Source organism: Oncorhynchus keta, chromosome 35 (genome assembly GCF_023373465.1).
Source record: "Oncorhynchus keta strain PuntledgeMale-10-30-2019 chromosome 35, Oket_V2, whole genome shotgun sequence".
Taxonomy (NCBI): Eukaryota; Metazoa; Chordata; class Actinopteri; order Salmoniformes; family Salmonidae; genus Oncorhynchus; species Oncorhynchus keta.
In genome coordinates, this window is record NC_068455.1 from 19582907 (window position 1) to 19603109 (window position 20203).

The 20203-nt window shown below is 44.7% G+C and overlaps 1 protein-coding gene and 1 long non-coding RNA gene across 5 annotated transcripts in view; one reads left to right on the top strand and one right to left on the bottom strand.

Annotated features, from left to right (window-relative positions):
• The window catches only part of LOC118369059 (neuronal PAS domain-containing protein 3-like), a 536261-nt gene that overhangs the window by 176490 nt on the left and 339568 nt on the right, over positions 1 to 20203 (bottom strand). The gene's annotated exons all lie outside the window — the stretch shown is intronic.
• The window catches only part of LOC127915894 (uncharacterized), a 57155-nt gene that overhangs the window by 10718 nt on the left and 26234 nt on the right, over positions 1 to 20203 (top strand). The gene's annotated exons all lie outside the window — the stretch shown is intronic.

A 20203-nucleotide genomic window follows, 5' to 3' on the forward strand; every position in this document is an offset into this window, starting at 1 on the left:
CATGTGTTTATGATAGTAGGCCTGGTACTCATATCTCCATGTGTTTATGATAGTAGGCCTGGTCCTCATCTCTCCATGTGTTTATGATAGTAGGCCTGGTCCTCATTCCCTCCATGTGTTTGAGTGATAGTAGGCCTGGTCCTCATCTCTCCATGTGTTTATGATAGTAGGCCTGGTCCTCATCTCTCCATGTGTTTATGATAGTAGGCCTGGTCCCCATCTTCCATGTGTTTAAGTGATAGTAGGCCTCCTCATCTCTCCATGTTTTTATAGGCCTGGTCCCCATAGTAGGCCTGGTCCTCATATCTCTCATGTGTTTATGATAGTAGGCCTGGTCCTCATCTCTCCATGTGTTTATGATAGTAGGCCTGGTCCTCATCTCCATGTGTTTATGATAGTAGGCTGGTCCTCATCTCTCCATGTGTTTATGATAGTAGGCCTGGTCCTCATCTCTCCATCTCTCCATGTGTTTATGATAGTGTTTGGCGATAGTAGGCCTGGTCCTCATCTCTCCATGTGTTTTATGATAGTAGGCCTGGTCCTCATCTCTCCATGTGTTATGATAGTAGGCCTGGTCCCCATCTCTCCATGTGTTTATGATAGTAGGCCTGGTCCTCATCTCTCCATGTGTTTATGATAGTAGGCCTGGTCCCCATCTCTCTCATGTGTTTATGATAGTAGGCCTGGTCCCCATCTCTCCATGTGTTTATGATAGTAGCCTGGTCCTCATCTCCTCCATCCATATCTCCATGTGTTTATGATAGAGGCCTAGGTCCTGTGCTTTACGCCTCATCTCTCCATGTGTTTATGATAGTAGGCCTGGTCCTCATCTTCCATGTGTTTATGATAGTAGGCCTGGTCCTCATCTCCCATGTGTTTATGATAGTAGTGGCCTGGTCCTCATCTCTCCATGTGCTTATGATAGTAGGCCTGGTCCTCATATCTCCATGTGTTTGTGATAGTAGGCCTGGTCCTCATATCTCCATGTGTTTATGATAGTAGGCCTGGTCCTCATCTCTCCATGTGTTTATGATAGTAGGCCTGGTCCTCATCTCTCCATGTGTTTATGATAGTAGGCCTGGTCCCCATCTCTCATGTGTTTATAGTAGGCCTGGTCCCCAGTGTGTCTTACGTCCTCATATCTCCATGTGTTTATATAGTAGGCCTGGTCCTCATATCTCCATGTGTTTATGATAGTAGGCCTGGTCCTCATCTCTCCATGTGTTTATGATAGTAGGCCTGGTCCTCATCTCTCCATGTGTTTATGATAGTAGGCCTGGTCCTCATCTCTCCATGTGTTTATGATAGTAGGCCTGGTCCCATCTCTCCATGTGTTTATGATAGTAGGCCTGGTCCCCATCTCTCCATGTGTTTATGATAGTAGGCCTGGTCCTCATCTCTCCATGTGTTTATGATAGTAGGCCTGGTCCCCATATCTCCATGTGTTTATGATAGTAGTCCTGGTCCTCATCTCTCCATGTGTTTATGATAGTAGGCCTGGTCCTCATATCTCCATGTGTTTATGATAGTAGGCCTGGTCCTCATCTCTCCATGTGTTTATGATAGTAGGCCTGGTCCTCATCTCTCCATGTGTTTATGATAGTAGGCCTGGTCCTCATCTCTCCATGTGTTTATGATAGTAGGCCTGGTCCTCATCTCTCCATGTGTTTATGATAGTAGGCCTGGTCCTCATCTCTCCATGTGTTTATGATAGTAGGCCTGGTCCCCATCTCCATGTGTTTATGATAGTAGGCCTGGTCCTCATCTCTCCATGTGTTTATGATAGTAGGCCTGGTCCCCATCTCCTCCATGTGTTTATGATAGTAGGCCTGGTCCCCAGTGTGTCTTACGTCCTCATCTCCATGTGTTTATGATAGTAGGCCTGGTCCTCATCTCTCTGGGCGTGTTTATGATAGTAGGCCTGGTCCTCATCTCTCCATGTGTTTATGATAGTAGGCCTGGTCCTCATCTCTCCATGTGTTTATGATAGTAGGCCTGGTCCTCATCTCTCCATGTGTTTATGATAGTAGGGCCTGGTCCTCATCTCTCCATGTGTTTATGATAGTAGGCCTGGTCCTCATCTCTCCATGTGTTTATGATAGTAGGCCTGGTCCTCATGATAGTAGTGGCCTGGTCCTCATATCTCCATGTGTTTATGATAGTAGGCCTGGTCCTCATCTCTCCATGTGTTTATGATAGTAGGCCTGGTCCTCATCTCTCCATGTGTTTATGATAGTAGGCCTGGTCCTCATCTCTCCATGTGTTTATGATAGTAGGCCTGGTCCTCATCTCTCCATGTGTTTATGATAGTAGGCCTGGTCCCCATCTCTCCATGTGTTTATGATAGTAGGCCTGGTCCCCATCTCTCCATGTGTTTATGATAGTAGGCCTGGTCCCCATCTCTCCATGTGTTTATGATAGTAGGCCTGGTCCTCATCTCTCCATGTGTTTATGATAGTAGGCCTGGTCCTCATCTTCTCCATGTGTTTATGATAGTAGGCCTGGTCCTCATCTCTCCATGTGTTTATGATAGTAGGCCTGGTCCTCATATCTCCATGTGTTTATGATAGTAGGCCTGGTCCCCATCTCTCCATGTGTTTATGATAGTAGACCTGGTCCTCATCTCTCCATGTGTTTATGATAGTAGGCCTGGTCCCCATCTCTCCATGTGTTTATGATAGTAGGCCTGGTCCTCATCTCTCCATGTGTTTATGATAGTAGGCCTGGTCCTCATCTCTCCATGTGTTTATGATAGTAGGCCTGGTCCCCATCTCTCCATGTGTTTATGATAGTAGGCCTGGTCCTCATCTCTCCATGTGTTTATGATAGTAGGCCTGGTCCTCATCTCTCCATGTGTTTATGATAGTAGGCCTGGTCCTCATCTCTCCATGTGTTTATGATAGTAGGCCTGGTCCTCATCTCTCCATGTGTTTATGATAGTAGGCCTGGTCCTCATCTCTCCATGTGTGTTATGATAGTAGGCCTGGTCCTCATCTCCATGTGTTTAAGTGATAGTAGGCCTGGTCCTCCTCCATGTGTTTATGATAGTAGGCCTGGTCCTCATATCTCCATGTGTTTATGATAGTAGGCCTGGTCCTCATCTCCTCATGTGTTTATGATAGTAGGCCTGGTCCTCATCTCCCCATGTGTTTATGATAGTAGGCCTGGTCCTCATCTCTCCATGTGTTTATGATAGTAGGCCTGGTCCTCATCTCTCCATGTGTTTATGATAGTAGGCCTGGTCCTCATCTCTCCATGTGTTTATGATAGTAGGCCTGGTCCTCATCTCTCCATGTGTTTATGATAGTAGGCCCCTGGTCCTCATCTCTCCATGTGTTTATGATAGTAGGCCTGGTCCTCATCTCCTCATGTGTTTATGATAGTAGGCCTGGTCCCCAGTGTGTCTTACGTCCTCATCTCTCCATGTGTTTATGATAGTAGGCCTGGTCCTCATCTCTCCATGTGTTTATGATAGTAGGCCTGGTCCTCATCTCTCCATGTGTTTATGATAGTAGGCCTGGTCCTCATCTCTCCATGTGTTTATGATAGTAGGCCTGGTCCTCATATCTCCATGTGTTTATGATAGTAGGCCTGGTCCTCATCTCTCCATGTGTTTATGATAGTAGGCCTGGTCCTCATCTCTCCATGTGTTTATGATAGTAGGCCTGGTCCTCATCTCTCCATGTGTTTATGATAGTAGGCCTGGTCCTCATCTCTCCATGTGTTTATGATAGTAGGCCTGGTCCTCATCTCTCCATGTGTTTATGATAGTAGGCCTGGTCCTCATATCTCCATGTGTTTATGATAGTAGGCCTGGTCCCCATCTCTCCATGTGTTTATGATAGTAGGCCTGGTCCTCATCTCTCCATGTGTTTATGATAGTAGGCCTGGTCCCCATCTCTCCATGTGTTTATGATAGTAGGCCTGGTCCTCATCTCTCCATGTGTTTATGATAGTAGGCCTGGTCCTCATCTCTCCATGTGTTTATGATAGTAGGCCTGGTCCTCATCTCTCCATGTGTTTATGATAGTAGGCCTGGTCCTCATATCTCCATGTGTTTATGATAGTAGGCCTGGTCCCCATCTCTCCATGTGTTTATGATAGTAGGCCTGGTCCTCATCTCTCCATGTGTTTATGATAGTAGGCCTGGTCCCCATCTCTCCATGTGTTTATGATAGTAGGCCTGGTCCTCATCTCTCCATGTGTTTATGATAGTAGGCCTGGTCCCCATCTCTCCATGTGTTTATGATAGTAGGCCTGGTCCCCATATCTCCATGTGTTTATGATAGTAGGCCTGGTCCTCATCTCCTCATGTGTTTATGATAGTAGGCCTGGTCCTCATCTCTCCATGTGTTTATGATAGTAGGCCTGGTCCTCATCTCTCCATGTGTTTATGATAGTAGGCCTGGTCCTCATCTCTCCATGTGTTTATGATAGTAGGCCTGGTCCCCATCTCTCCATGTGTTTATGATAGTAGGCCTGGTCCTCATCTCTCCATGTGTTTATGATAGTAGGCCTGGTCCTCATCTCTCCATGTGTTTATGATAGTAGGCCTGGTCCTCATCTCTCCATGTGTTTATGATAGTAGGCCTGGTCCTCATCTCTCCATGTGTTTATGATAGTAGGCCTGGTCCTCATCTCTCCATGTGTTTATGATAGTAGGCCTGGTCCTCATATCTCCATGTGTTTATGATAGTAGGCCTGGTCCTCATCTCTCCATGTGTTTATGATAGTAGTCCTGGTCCCCATCTCTCCATGTGTTTATGATAGTAGGCCTGGTCCCCAGTGTGCTTTACGTCCTCATCTCTCCATGTGTTTATGATAGTAGGCCTGGTCCTCATATCTCCATGTGTTTATGATAGTAGGCCTGGTCCTCATATCTCCATGTGTTTATGATAGTAGGCCTGGTCCTCATCTCTCCATGTGTTTATGATAGTAGGCCTGGTCCTCATCTCTCCATGTGTTTATGATAGTAGGCCTGGTCCTCATATCTCCATGTGTTTATGATAGTAGGCCTGGTCCTCATCTCTCCATGTGTTTATGATAGTAGGCCTGGTCCTCATCTCTCCATGTGTTTATGATAGTAGGCCTGGTCCCCATCTCCTCATGTGTTTATGATAGTAGGCCTGGTCCCCAGTGTGTCTTACGTCCTCATATCTCCATGTGTTTATGATAGTAGGCCTGGTCCTCATATCTCCATGTGTTTATGATAGTAGGCCTGGTCCTCATCTCTCCATGTGTTTATGATAGTAGGCCTGGTCCTCATCTCTCCATGTGTTTATGATAGTAGGCCTGGTCCTCATCTCTCCATGTGTTTATGATAGTAGGCCTGGTCCTCAGTGTGTCTTACGTCCTCATCTCTCCATGTGTTTATGATAGTAGGCCTGGTCCTCATCTCTCCATGTGTTTATGATAGTAGGCCTGGTCCTCATATCTCCATGTGTTTATGATAGTAGGCCTGGTCCCCATCTCTCCATGTGTTTATGATAGTAGGCCTGGTCCCCATATCTCCATGTGTTTATGATAGTAGGCCTGGTCCTCATCTCTCCATGTGTTTATGATAGTAGGCCTGGTCCTCATCTCTCCATGTGTTTATGATAGTAGGCCTGGTCCTCATCTCTCCATGTGTTTATGATAGTAGGCCTGGTCCTCATCTCTCCATGTGTTTATGATAGTAGGCCTGGTCCCCATCTCTCCATGTGTTTATGATAGTAGGCCTGGTCCTCATCTCTCCATGTGTTTATGATAGTAGGCCTGGTCCTCATCTCTCCATGTGTTTATGATAGTAGTCCTGGTCCCCATCTCTCCATGTGTTTATGATAGTAGGCCTGGTCCTCATCTCTCCATGTGTTTATGATAGTAGGCCTGGTCCTCATCTCTCCCATGTGTTTATGATAGTAGGCCTGGTCCTCATCTCTCCATGTGTTTATGATAGTAGGCCTGGTCCTCATCTCTCCATGTGTTTATGATAGTAGGCCTGGTCCTCATCTCTCCATGTGTTTATGATAGTAGGCCTGGTCCTCATCTCTCCATGTGTTTATGATAGTAGGCCTGGTCCTCATCTCTCCATGTGTTTATGATAGTAGGCCTGGTCCTCATCTCTCCATGTGTTTATGATAGTAGGCCTGGTCCCCATATCTCCATGTGTTTATGATAGTAGGCCTGGTCCTCATCTCTCCATGTGTTTATGATAGTAGGCCTGGTCCTCATCTCTCCATGTGTTTATGATAGTAGGCCTGGTCCCCATATCTCCATGTGTTTATGATAGTAGGCCTGGTCCTCATCTCTCCATGTGTTTATGATAGTAGGCCTGGTCCTCATCTCTCCATGTGTTTATGATAGTAGGCCTGGTCCCCATCTCTCCATGTGTTTATGATAGTAGGCCTGGTCCTCATATCTCCATGTGTTTATGATAGTAGGCCTGGTCCTCATCTCTCCATGTGTTTATGATAGTAGGCCTGGTCCTCATCTCTCCATGTGTTTATGATAGTAGGCCTGGTCCTCATCTCTCCATGTGTTTATGATAGTAGGCCTGGTCCCCAGTGTGTCTTACGTCCTCATCTCTCCATGTGTTTATGATAGTAGGCCTGGTCCTCATCTCTCCATGTGTTTATGATAGTAGTCCTGGTCCCCATCTCTCCATGTGTTTATGATAGTAGGCCTGGTCCTCATATCTCCATGTGTTTATGATAGTAGGCCTGGTCCCCAGTGTGTCTTACGTCCTCATCTCTCCATGTGTTTATGATAGTAGGCCTGGTCCTCATCTCTCCATGTGTTTATGATAGTAGGCCTGGTCCTCATCTCTCCATGTGTTTATGATAGTAGGCCTGGTCCCCATCTCTCCATGTGTTTATGATAGTAGGCCTGGTCCCCAGTGTGCCTTACGTCCCCAGGCTCATCTCTCCATGTGTTTATGATAGTATTATGTTGGGATTTTTAACAAATCAAATCGCTGCTTGTATCGTGTCAGTCACCATCCTTTTTTTGGGAAGCAAGAAGGAAGTGGACAGGTCGCAAGATGAACTAAACTTGGAAAGTTGTAGAAAATGTTCCTGTATTTTATCCTGAAAGAGCCGTTTACACTGTCACTGTCTCCCGCCTGTCCGGCGCGTGGAGCGCGAGCGTGATGTTCCCGCCCAAACTGAACAACGGCAGACGGCCTTGGCGTTTGTTTTGTTCCACCCGAGCGGTGGTTCTGACACGGCAGGCTGGTAGAATACGATAACGAGACCATTTCCTATACATAGGCCTGTAACAAAAGGCCGATCGACCAGTTTGATGACTGGTGAATTTGTAGTGATGATGCGATCAAGACAACCAGGAACTCATGACGTCATCTGATCTTCAGGTCGGAAAGTCTTTAGAAAGAGGTCAGAGTTGGAATTCCGAGTTCGTTGACCGTTCAAAAGTATTTTTTCCCCCCCATTCTGAGGTCGTTTTCCCAGTTGTCTTGAACGCACTGATTGGATGTACTAGGATCCCCATTAGCCCACGTCAACGGAGACTGCTAGTCTTATTAAGGTCCAACAAAATAACGAAAAATACTTTACGGACATTACAATTTACATCTGGTACATTTAAAAACATGTGTGTGTGTGTGTGTGTGTGTGTGTGTGTGTGTGTGTGTCAACAAGTAGGTCACATGGAGAAGAGGCGTTGTGCCGTGAGCTTTATCTGTTGTTGACACCAGGTTTGCTGTTCACTTGCACTATATGAGACAGAAGGAGTTCAAGGCACTCTAATGGCTCTGTATAAGACTGTACGTGTCCTTGCATTTGTTCTGGACCTGAGGACTGTGAAAAGACCCTGGTGGCATGTCTGGTGGGGTACGTGGACTGTGAAAAGACTGGTGGCCTGGGGACTGTGAAAAGACCCCTGGTGGCATGTCTGGTGGGGTACGTGTGTTCTGGACCTGGTGACGACCCTCCCACTCTGTCTGCCGTATTCTCTCTGTTATTTCCTTATTAGGATGCTGGTGGGCGGAGTTGGGAGGGTCGCCAGCTACATGGGAAACACCTGGGCCAGGTGTCTCCCAGGATAAATACACCACTTCCCCATTCATGGAAGAGACTCTCCCATGCAGACACACCTGGGCCCGGTGTCTCCCAGGATAAATAGACCTTTCCACATTCATGGAGGAGACTCTCTCCATGCAGACACCTTGTAGATTGTGTTGTGGTTCTTGGTGGCCTTTTGTTTGTTTGCTTTGGCACCTTTCATCACCCTGCATTATCACATTCATACATGCAAAACACTCACTTACACTACTGATTACTGATTACACACACCATTGTATATTATACTTAGTTGCTTTAGTTAATAAATACATATTTTGCTACTCCTTATCTCCACGTTGTCTCCCTTTGTTACGGGCTTTGAGCCGGTTCGTGACAAGTGGGGCTCATCTGGGATATTTGAACTATTGGTTTGGGAGACTGTGAAGGTACGTGTTTGGTTTGCATATTTTGTTTGAGTTTGATAGGCCCAGTATTGGTTGCCTTTGTTGTTAGGTTTGTGTGCTGTGTTGGAGAGAGTATAATGGTTAGTTTCCAGGCCCTGCCTAGCCTGAACTCTTGTTCTACTTTCTGTTGGGACGTCAGTCTGAGGTGAGTAATCTGCTGTGTACCTCGGTGGGAGATTTGGGTAGTGGAACTTGCTACCCGGAGCTATAGCCTTTTTCACCTGATAGGTTTAGCAACGTGTTTCATTTTTTGGAATATGTTGGGCATGGTTAATGTTTGTTATTTTTGTGTGGTGTCTGTGGACTGAGCAGTTGTCTCAAGGGCACATCCGTGGCTTGGTGGAATTTGCCAGCATGCTGGGGAGTTCTATTTCCTTGCCAGCGGGCTACAGTGCGTAAATACCCACCGCAAATCTGCACGAAGACTAGGGTTGAGTTATTGTAGGTTTTGGGAAGCTCCGTATCTCATCTCTTCTGTGGTGCTCAGGGTGATTGTCAATTCTCGGGTTGTGGTCTGGGTGTGCTCAGCAGAAGGGAAGAGCGAGATTTTTTTTTGTGTGATTATGGCGTCTTATGTAGATAAGTTCATTCGCTCTCCATCAGAGGAATTGTTAGATTTAGGTACTAAAGAACAGCTGTTGAAGGTCGCGGAACACTACAAGGTTGAGATTAGTGATAAACGTCGAAAGAATTCTATTAGGTTGATATTGAAGGCCAATCTGATGGAGAGTGGTATTCTTGAAGTTACCACTGGGCCAGCCTCTGCTGAGGATTTGTCGTCTCCCCATAACGTTACAATGGCCATTCCATCGGTTAGTCCTAGTAGCCTTCTTTTTGAACAGCAGAAAGAACTGCTTTTGTTACAGCAGCAGCATGATCGTGAGAAGCTAGAGCATGATTGATCGTGAGAAGCTAGAGCATGATCGACAGCATGATCGTGAGAAGCTAGAGCATGATCGGCAGCATGATCGTGAGAAGCTAGAGCATGATCGACAGCATGATCGTGAGAAGCTAAATGATCGTAAAATATGAAAAGGAATTGGCATTTAAACAAGATATGGAGCGTGCTAAAATCAAGTTGCAACAAGAACGTATAGAGTTGGTTAGGGAAGGAAAGATCTCAGGGGAGAGTTTGTTTTGGGAAGGTGACCCAGATTTACCTAGGGGTAGTTCTGCTTTTGGTCGTGCCCCAGAGACATTTGATATTGTTGGGAATTTACGGTTATTGCCTCGGTTTAATGAAAGGGACCCGAGACATTCTTTTCGTTGTTTGAGCGGGTTGCTGACGCTAGGAGTTGGCCTGATTCTGGACCGCACTTTAATGTTGCAGTGTGTGCTGACTGGTAAAGCGCAGGAAGCATATTCAGCTCTTAGTGTACACGACAGTGCCAGTTATGATAAAGTTAAAACAGCTGTGTTACAGATTTATGAATTGGTCCCTGAGGCTTACCGCCAACGATTTAGAACTTTAAAAAGGGATGATAACCAGACTCATGTTGAGTTTGCGCGACAGTTATCTTTACAGTTTAATCACTGGTGTTCCGCCTCTGCAGTTGTGACTTTCCAAGGGCTGTGTGATCTGATTAAGTTAGAGCAATTTAAGGACACAATTCCTGATCGTATTGCCACGTATATTAATGAACAGAAAGTAAAGAATGTTGCTGAAGCTGCGGTTTTGGCGGACGAGTATGTGTTGACTCACAAAAAGTGTCTTTGCAGAACCCCGTATTCGGGAAAGAGTGGGGGCGTTCGGATAGATTTGGGCTTCGCTCACCGAGATACTTTGGTTCTCAGGCAGAGTTCTATTCAACTAGGGTTGAACCTGACTCCCATGGTAAAGCTCACTTTGGGCAGGAGTGTCACTACTGTCAAGGTTCAGGTCATTTGAAAAATGAATGTCCACTTCTCAGGTCAAAGGGTGCTTACGCTAAATCTAAGCCTACTGCGTTAGCTGCACCTGTTCCACATCAGTTCATTCATGACTCATTTCCTTAGGCCCAGGAGAATGTGAAAGTCCATATTGATCCAGACTATTTACCTTTCATTACAGAAGGTTTTGTGTCTATGTTAGGAAGTAAAGACCTAGTGCCAGTGAAGATCCTGAGAGACACAGGTGCCTCTGAATCATTTGTGTTGGAGTCTGTGTTACCCTTTTCTGCTGAGACTGATTCGGGAATAGTGTTCTAATTAGGGGAATAGGTTTGAACACTCTGTCAGTTCCATTGCATAAACTGATGTTGGATTGTGGGCTGGTGAAGGGTGAAGTTGTTGTGGGTGTGCGTCCTTCGTTGCCTATTGAGGGTATCGATGTTATCCTTGGAAATAACTTGGCTGGTGAGCGTGTATGGCCTGTCGTGTTTCCATCTCTAGTGGTTTCCACTAAGCCGTCATTTGTTGGGATTCCTGATGAGAGTGTACAGAGTTTCCCAGAGGTGTTCTCTGCGTGTGCAGTGACACGTTCTATGAGCCGTGGCGAACTGGTCACTGCGCCGACTAATGATAATAATACAAAGTATGTCACTGTTTTCCCTGTTATCCCGTTATCTGTAACCCGCTCAGATCTAATCAATGCGCAACGGGATGACCCCACGTTGGAAGAGTTGCGTGATCAAATTGTGCCTATAGAACAGTTGAGAGATGTCGCCCATGGCTATTTTCTCCAAGAGGATGTCCTGATGAGAAAGTGGGTGTCTCATGATAGTGTTTTTCTGGGGGAGGCAATTAGTCAGGTTCTTGTACCAGTTAAGCTTTGTGAGTTGGTGTTGGAAACTTCTCACAGTGAAGTGAGAACTTTAAAGCTGGACATATGGGGGTGAGGAAACCTACAATCGCATATTAAGACATTTCTTTTGGCCTAGATTAAAGAGGGATGTTTCTGATTTTATCAAAACTTGTCACACCTGTCAATTAACTGGTAAGCCTAATCAAGCTATTAAACCAGTACCATTGTTTCCTATTCCTGTACTCAGCCAACCTTGAGTATCTGATTATTGACTGTGAGTCCTCTGCCCGTTCTAAAAGGGTAGCAGTTACCTGTTCACTGTGATGTGTCAGACCACTAGGTTTCCTGCTGCCTATCCTCTCCGATCTATCACGACTAAATCGGTGTTAAAAGCTTTGACTCAGCTTCTCTCATTGTTTGGAATCCCTAAGGTCATTCAGAGTGATCAAGGATCTAATTTTACCTCTAATCTGTTTGGTCAGGTTCTTCAACAGCTCCATATTAAACACAATTGTCTAGCGCCTATCACGCGCAAAGTCAAGGAGCACTGGAATGTTTCCATCAAACACTTAAGTCTTTGTTGAGAGCTTATTGTACTGAGATGGATAAGGATTGGGAGGAGGGGTTGCCTTGGTTACTGTTAGCCGCTAGGGAAGTTTCACAGGAGAGCACAGGTTTCAGTCCAAATGACTTTGGACATGGGGTGCGTGGACTTTTATCTGTTCTTCAGGATGACTGGAAGTCTCCCGAGCCTCCTCAGTACCTGTTATCGTATGTGTGTGATTTCTGGCGAAGCCTGTACGCCGCTGGTGAAATGGCTAAAGAGAAGGGCATATTTGATCGCCGAACTGAGCCTGGTCACTTTAGTCCGGGTGACCAGGTTCTTGCGCTGCTGCCAATTGTTGGTTCTCCTTTTCAAGCCAAGTTTCAAGGTCCATATACAGTGGTGAGCCAGTACACTGAGCAAAATTATCTAGTTGCCACTCCAGAACGGAGGAAAGCACACCAGCTGTGCCATGTAAATTTGTTAAAACCCTATTATGCACGTTCCTCTGAGAATGAACAGATTCTACAGAGGACGGTGAACCTGTTCTTTTGGCTGATACCGTTGTTTCCTTGGGTTTCCTGTCGTGCTAGATCTGTGCATGAGGAGGAAGATGTTCCTGGTCCTGACGATTGTATATTGCAGGGTAGATTGAAAAATTCAGAAACACTGGATATTTTAGACAGTCTTCTCACTCACCTACCTGTTGATGGGCGGAAAGAGATGGTTGGTCTGATTCAGAGATTTCCAGGTTTGTTTTCTGATACACCTACACGTACAAACTCAATAGAACATGATATTGACATTGGAGGTGCTGACCCCATTCGTCAGCGGTTCTATAGATTTTCTTTAGAGAAGCTACGTTGACTGGAGGCTGAGGTCAAGTACATGCTGGAGAGTAAGATAGCAGCGCCTTCTTTCTCCAGTTGGGCTTCTCCCTGTATCTTGGTCAGTAAACCGGATGGAACAAACCGTTTTTGTACGGACTACTGTAAGGTAAACAGTGTCACAAAGCCAGATTAATTTCCTCTTCCTCGGATGGAGGACTGTGTTGATCAAGTCGGTGCAGCTAAGTTTGTGAGCAAATTTGACTTGTTAAAAGGCTATTGGCAGGTGCCACTGACGAGTAGGGCACGTGAAATCTCTGCCTTTATTACACCCTTTGGTCTGTACTCGTATTCAGTTATGAGTTTCGGTCTGCGCAATGCACCTGCCACTTTTCAGCGACTTATGAACAGGGTTGTCGCCGGTCTGACCGGGTGCGCTGTTTTTTGGACGATGTAGTGATCTATGCAGATACTTGGGAAGAACATCTGTCCCGTATTCAAGCCTTGTTCGAACGTCTGGCTGCGGGTCGCCCACAATCAATCTGGCAAAATGTGAGTTTGCTCGGGCGACCGTTACATACCTTGGAAAGTGGTTGGGCAGGGTGAAGTGCGTCCTGTTCGGGCTAAAGTGGTGGCTATTGATGCTTTTCCACCACCAACTACTAAAAGGAGCTGATGCGTTTCTTGGGCATGATTGGTTATTACCGTAGTTTTTGTAATAACTTCTCTACTGTGGTCGCCTCCCTTGACAGATATGCTGAAAGCTAAGGCTGTTTACGTTTGGTCTACTCGTTGTCAACACGCTTTGAAGATGCAAAGAGGTTGCTTACCTCAACTCCGGTGCTGGCTGCTCCTCGCGTGGATTTGTCATTTACCTTGCAGGTGGATGCTAGTCATGTGGGGGCAGGTGCAGTTTGCTGCAAGCAGATGTCTGGGATTGAGAGGCCTGTTAGTTTATTTTCCAAAAAGTTTAACGATTATCAGTTGAACTATTCGGTTATTGAAAAGGAAGCGCTAGCACTCATTTGGGCGCTACAACACTTCGGGTATATGTCGGGTCGGGGTAGTACCTATTGTGGTCTACACCGACCATAACCCCTCACTTTTTTGAGGTCCATGATGTGTCCAAACCAGAGGATAATGCGATGGTGTTTATTTTTACAATCATTCCATCTCGATGTGAGGCACATCCGGGGACTGAAAACGTGATTGCTGATGCGCTCTCTCGTGCGCCCCTGTTCCTAATGTTTACGTGACTGACCATTGTTTTGTATTGTCATGTTCTCTCTGTCCTGTCTGCTCCCTCCTGGTCTTGTTTTCTTCTTTCCTCTTTAAATGTTGCTTCCTGTGCGAAGGTCTCTGAGGTAGGAGGTTGAATGGGGCAAATTGTAAGTGTGAACACGTAAACCCTCATCAATTTGTGGCGCAGAAGCTGTGTCAATTTGGAACTTAGAGGCTGGTATTTTGTTCCGGGTCCTTGTTGGTCCCCGGTTTTATGGGGGTGTGACGACCCCTCCCACTCTGTCTGCCGTATTCTCTCTGTTATTTCCTTATTAGGATGCCGGTGGGCGGAGTTGGGAGGGTCGTCAGCTACATGGGAAACACCTGGGCCAGGTGTCTCCCAGGATAAATAGACCTTTCCACATTCATGGGAGGAGACTCTCTCCATGCAGACACCTTTTGTAGATTGTGTTGTGGTTCTTGGTGGCCTTTTGTTTGTTTGCTTTGGCACCTTTCATCACCCTGCATTATCACATTCATACATGCAAAACACTCACTTACACTACTGATTACTGATTACACACACCATTGTATATTATACTTAGTTGCTTTAGTTAATAAATACATATTTTGCTACCCTTATCTCCACGTTGTCTCCCTTTGTTACGGGCTTTGAGTCGGTTCGTGACACCTGGGGACTGTGAAAAGACCCCTGGTGGCATGTCTGGTGGGTACGTGTGTTCTGGACCTGGGGACTGTTAAAAGACCCCTGGTGGCATGTCTGGTGGGATAAGCGTGTGTGTCAGAGATGTGTGTAAGTTGACTATGCAAACAATTTGGAATTTCCAACACGTTAATGTTTCTTATAAAAACAACAAGTGATGCAGTCAGTCTCTCCTCAACTCTCAGCCAAGAGAGACTGGTATAGTATTTATATCAGCCCTCTGGTTACTATGGAGAGCAAGACGTGCCCTCTGCAGCTTAACGAGGTCTTTCTTTGCAGCACTGGACCACACGACTGGACAATAATCAGGATCAGATAAAACTAGATAAAACTAGATAAACTAGATAAAACTACCCAGCCTGCAGGACTTTGTGGAGTTTGGTGTCAAAAACACGGCATCTTCTTTAATACTGAAGTCGGGAAGTCAGAGATTTCTGAGTTCACAGTTGTTTTGAAGGCCGGGGCGTTAAGCCCGGAGCCGATGCTCAGCGACTATTTTAAATAGATTCCTGGGGACTAGTCCCCAATAGGGGAGTGGCACGGCGGTCTAAGGCACTGCATCTCAGTGCTAGAGGCGTCACTACAGACCCTGGTTAGATTCCAGGCTGTTTCACAACCAGATGTGATTGGGAGTCCCAGCGTCCGGGTTTGACCGGGTGGCGGGCGTAATTGTAAATAAGAATTTGTTCTTAACTGAACTTGCCTAGTTAAATAAAAAAAAGTTAAATCAATCAGATTAAAAATAAGTGTTGAGCTGTGCTGCATTAAGAAGCCATAAGAGGGCAGCATCACACCTCAGGTATCCTGTAGCCGGGGTCCCACATGTGGATGTGGTTGCTTGTTTTATACCTGGGTGTCATGGTTTAAGCTGGTGGTAGTTACCTGCCAGCATGGTGGGGGAGGAGTCTCACCTGTAGTCATGGTTACTATGAGCATCCATTTTAAAACTGTGACTATGAATCTTATTCTCTTTTCACAAGGTGGTTTGTGGGAAAAATCTATGCTGGATAGAAGAAGATGGATAATCTATTGTCCGTGTTCTGCCAGAGAATGAACATACAGTGGTAGTAGGTCTGATGCTTGTAACACACGACTTGGTGAGGTGCTCGTGATTTGATATGAAATCGAAATTAAATGAAATTAAAGACACAACTCTTAAACTTTTGTATAATTTCAGCCAGTAGTTTTTTGATGTGGAGTCAAAGAACATCTCTGTTTTTTGTGTACTAATTCATCCAATTTGTGTTGATATGTTACGAAGCCAATTCGTGTTGATATGTTAGGAATCCAATTTGTGCATTATGTTACACATTTGTTGCGCTAAATATCCCAGAGTGCATCTTTAAGAGTTGTATCCTATGTCTGGCTGCCTGATCCTTTGTAAGTCTCTGTTTATCTGTACTGTAGGCCGGCTATCTAGCTCAGACTCCTGTCTGTATTGTTCCCATGACTTCTATACTAACTCTATGTTCTCACCACCTGTTCTCCATAGAAGGAGAAATCCTTGTAACCACAGATGTTGTCTGAAGGGAACGTTTAACATGACACAAAGACACACACACACACACACACACACGTGTCTGTTTTACTATCCTTGTGGGGACCAGACAATTGATTCACATTCAAAATCCTATTTTCCTAACCCCTAACTCTAATTCTAACCCTAACCCTAAACCTAACCCCCTAACCCTAAACCTAACCCCTAATTATAACCCTAACCCCTAACTCTAACCCGAACCCTAAACCTAACCCTAAACCTAACCCCTAACTCTAACCCGAACCCTAAACCTAACCCCTAACCCTAAACCTAACCCCTAACTCTATCCTTAAACATAACCCTAAACTTAATCCCTAACCCTAAACTTAATCCCTAACCCTAAACCTAACCCCTAACCCTAAACCTAACCCGAACCCTAAACCTAACCCCGAACCCTAAACCTAACCCCAACCCTAAACCTAACCCTAAACCTAACCCCTATTCTAACCCTAACCCTAACTCTTATTCGAACCCTAAACCTAACACCTAACTCTTATTCTAACCCTAAACCTAACTCTTATTCTAACCCTAACCCTAACTCTAATCTAACCCCTATGCCCAAATTAGCCTTTTCAGTTGGACCGGGCGAAATGTCACCACTTGTCTGAATGTTCCTTGTTTTACTAACTGAGGACTTTTTGGTCAAACCAAAACACACCTCAGCCCTTGTATTAATGACGAGGCTGTGACCTCGCCATACTGGCATTATGTGGCTGAGTGATGAGGGAGACAGACCACCAGATATACCCTGGTATTATGTGGCTGAGCGATGAGGAGACAGACCCCACCAGATATACCCTGGTATTATGTAGTCATGAGGAGACAGACCCCCAGATATACCCTGGAATTATGTGGCTGAGTGATGAGGGAGACAGACCACCAGATATACCCTGGCAGTATGTGGCTGAGTGATGAGGAGACAGACCACCAGATATACCCTGGTATTATGTAGTGATGAGGAGACAGACCACCAGATATACCCTGGCATTATGTGGCTGAGAGATGAGGAGACAGACCACCAGATATACCCTGGTAGTATGTGCCTGACTGATGAGGAGACAGACCACCAGATATACCCTGGTATTATGTGCCTGATCATGAGGAGACAGACCACCAGATATACCCTAGCATTATGTGGCTGAGTGATGAGGAGACAGACCACCAGATATACCCTGGTATTATGTGGCTGATGATGAGGAGACAGACCACCAGATATACCCTGGTATTATGTAGTGATGAGGAGACAGACCACCAGATATACCCTGGTATTATGTGGCTGAGTGATGAGGAGACAGACCACCAGATATACCCTGGTATTATGGCTGAGTGATGAGGAGACAGACCACCAGATATACCCTGGTATTATGTAGTCATGAGGAGACAGACCAGATATACCCTGGCATTATGTGGCTGAGTGATGAGACAGACCACCAGATATACCCTGGTATTATGTAGCCATGAGGAGACAGACCACCAGACATACCCTGGTATATGTAGCCATGAGGAGACAGACCACCAGATATACCCTGGTATTATGTAGTCATGAGGAGACAGACCACCAGATATACCCTGGTATTATGTAGTCATGAGGAGACAGACTCACCAGATATACCCTGGTATTATGTAGTCATGAGAAGACAGACCACCAGATATACCCTGGTATTATGTAGTCATGAGGAGACAGACCACCAGATATACCCTGGTATTATGTAGTCATGAGGGGAGACAGACTCACCAGATATACCCTGGTATTATGTAGTGTCATGAGGAGACAGACCACCAGATATACCCTGGTATTATGTAGTCATGAGGAGACAGAACAATCTTCAGATATACCCTGGTAATATGTAGTCATGAGGAGACAGAACACCAGATATACCCTGGTATTATGTAGTCAGCGAGGAGACAGACCACCAGACATACCCTGGTATGTAGTGATGAGGAGACAGACCACCAGATATACCCTGGTATTATGTAGTCATGAGGAGACAGATCCACCAGATATACCCTGGTATTATGTAGTCATAAGGAGACAGACCACCTCAGATATACCCTGGTATTATGTAGTGATGAGGAGACAGACCCACCAGATATACCCTGGCATTATGTGGCTGAGCGATGAGGAGACAGACCACCAGATATACCCTGGTATTATGTGGTGATGAGAGACAGACCACCAGATATACCCTGGTATTATGTGGCTGAGCGATGAGGAGACAGACCACCAGATATACCCTGGCATTATGTGGCTGAGCGATGAGGAGACAGACCACCAGATATACCCTGGTATTATGTGGCTGAGTGATGAGACAGACCACCAGATATACCCTGGCATTATGTGGCTGAGCGATGAGGAGAAATGTAAATGTTTGTTTTTTTCGTTTGCGGAATATTTAGTTAAAGCCTGAAATAAAAGAAAAACGGCTACCTGTAATTAAAATGTCAAACTATTTTGCGACTATGAGGTAAATGGCACGCGTGTATAGATTGTGTATCGGCTTGTCTCCCATATGAATCTCTGTGTGTGTGTGTGTGTGTGTGTGTGTGTGTGTGCGTGCGTGCGTATATTATGTATGTATGTATGTGTGTGTATATTATATGTGTGTGTATATTATGTATGTATGTTTATGTGTGTGTATATTATGTATGTATGTTTATGTGTGTGTATATTATGTATGTATGTGTATGTGTGTGTATATTGTGTGTGTGTATATTATGTATGTATGTTTATGTGTGTGTATATTATGTATGTATGTGTATGTATGTGTGTATATTATGTGTGTATATTATGCATGTGTGTGTATATGTGTGTGTATATTATGCATGTGTGTGTATATTATGTGTGTATATTATGCATGTGTGTGTATATTATGTATGTGTGTGTATATTATGTATGTGTGTGTATATTATGTATGTGTGTATATTATGTATGTAAGTGTATGTGTGTGTATATTATGTATGTGTGTGTATGTGTGTGTATATTATGTATGTATGTGTGTATATATTATGTATGTGTGTATATTATGTATGTGTGTGTGTGTGTGTGTATATTATGTATGTGTGTGTATGTGTGTGTATATATGTATGTATGTGTGTATATATTATGTATGTGTGTGTATATTATGTATGTGTGTGTGTATATTATGTATGTATGTCTATGTGTGTGTATATGTATGTGTGTGTGTGTGTATATTATGTATGTGTGTATGTGTGTGTATATTATGTGTGTGTGTGTGTGTGTATGTATGTATGTGTGTGTGTGTGTGTATATTATGTGTGTGTGTGTGTGTGTGTGTGTGTGAGTGTGTGTGTGTGTGTGTGTGTGTGTGTGTGTGTGTGTGTGTGTGTGTGTGTGTGTGTGTGTGTGTGTGTGTGTGTGTGTGTGTGTGTGTGTGTGTGTGTATTATGTACTGCTCTAGGGATGTAATTATTGTTTGGATAACCCTATTTTACTATTATGATTTTTACTGAACATTTTTTCACTCTTTATGAAATGCGCAATGCAGAGAACATCGTGATGGGTTACCAATTAATCCCATACGTGATGGGTTACCAATTAATCCCATACGTGATGGGTTACCAATTAATCCCATACGTGATGGGTTACCAATTAATCCCAGAAGTGATGGGTTACCAATTAATCCCACTAAGTGATGGGTTACCAACCAATCCCAGAAGTGATGGGTTACCAATTAATCCCAGAAGTGATGGGTTACCAAGATAATCCTATAAGTGATGGGTTACCAATTAATCCCATAGTGATGGGTTGCCAGTTAGTCCCAGAAGTGATGGGTTGCCAGTTAATCCCATAAGTGATGGGTTGCCAATTAATCCCATAAGTGATGGGTTGCCAATTAATCCCATAAGTGATGGTTTACCAATTAATCCCATAAGTGATGGTTTACCAATTAGTCCCATAAGTGATGGGTTACCAATTAATCCCATAAGTGATGGTTTACCAATTAGTCCCATAAGTGATGGGGTTTGCCAATTAATCCCGCAAGTGATGGGTTACCAATTAATCCCATAAGTGATGGGTTGCCAATTAATCCCATACGTGATGGGTTTACCAATTAATCCCATAAGTGATGGTTTTACCAATTAGTCCCATAAGTGATGGGTTACCAATTAATCCCATAAGTGATGGTTTACCAATTAGTCCCATAA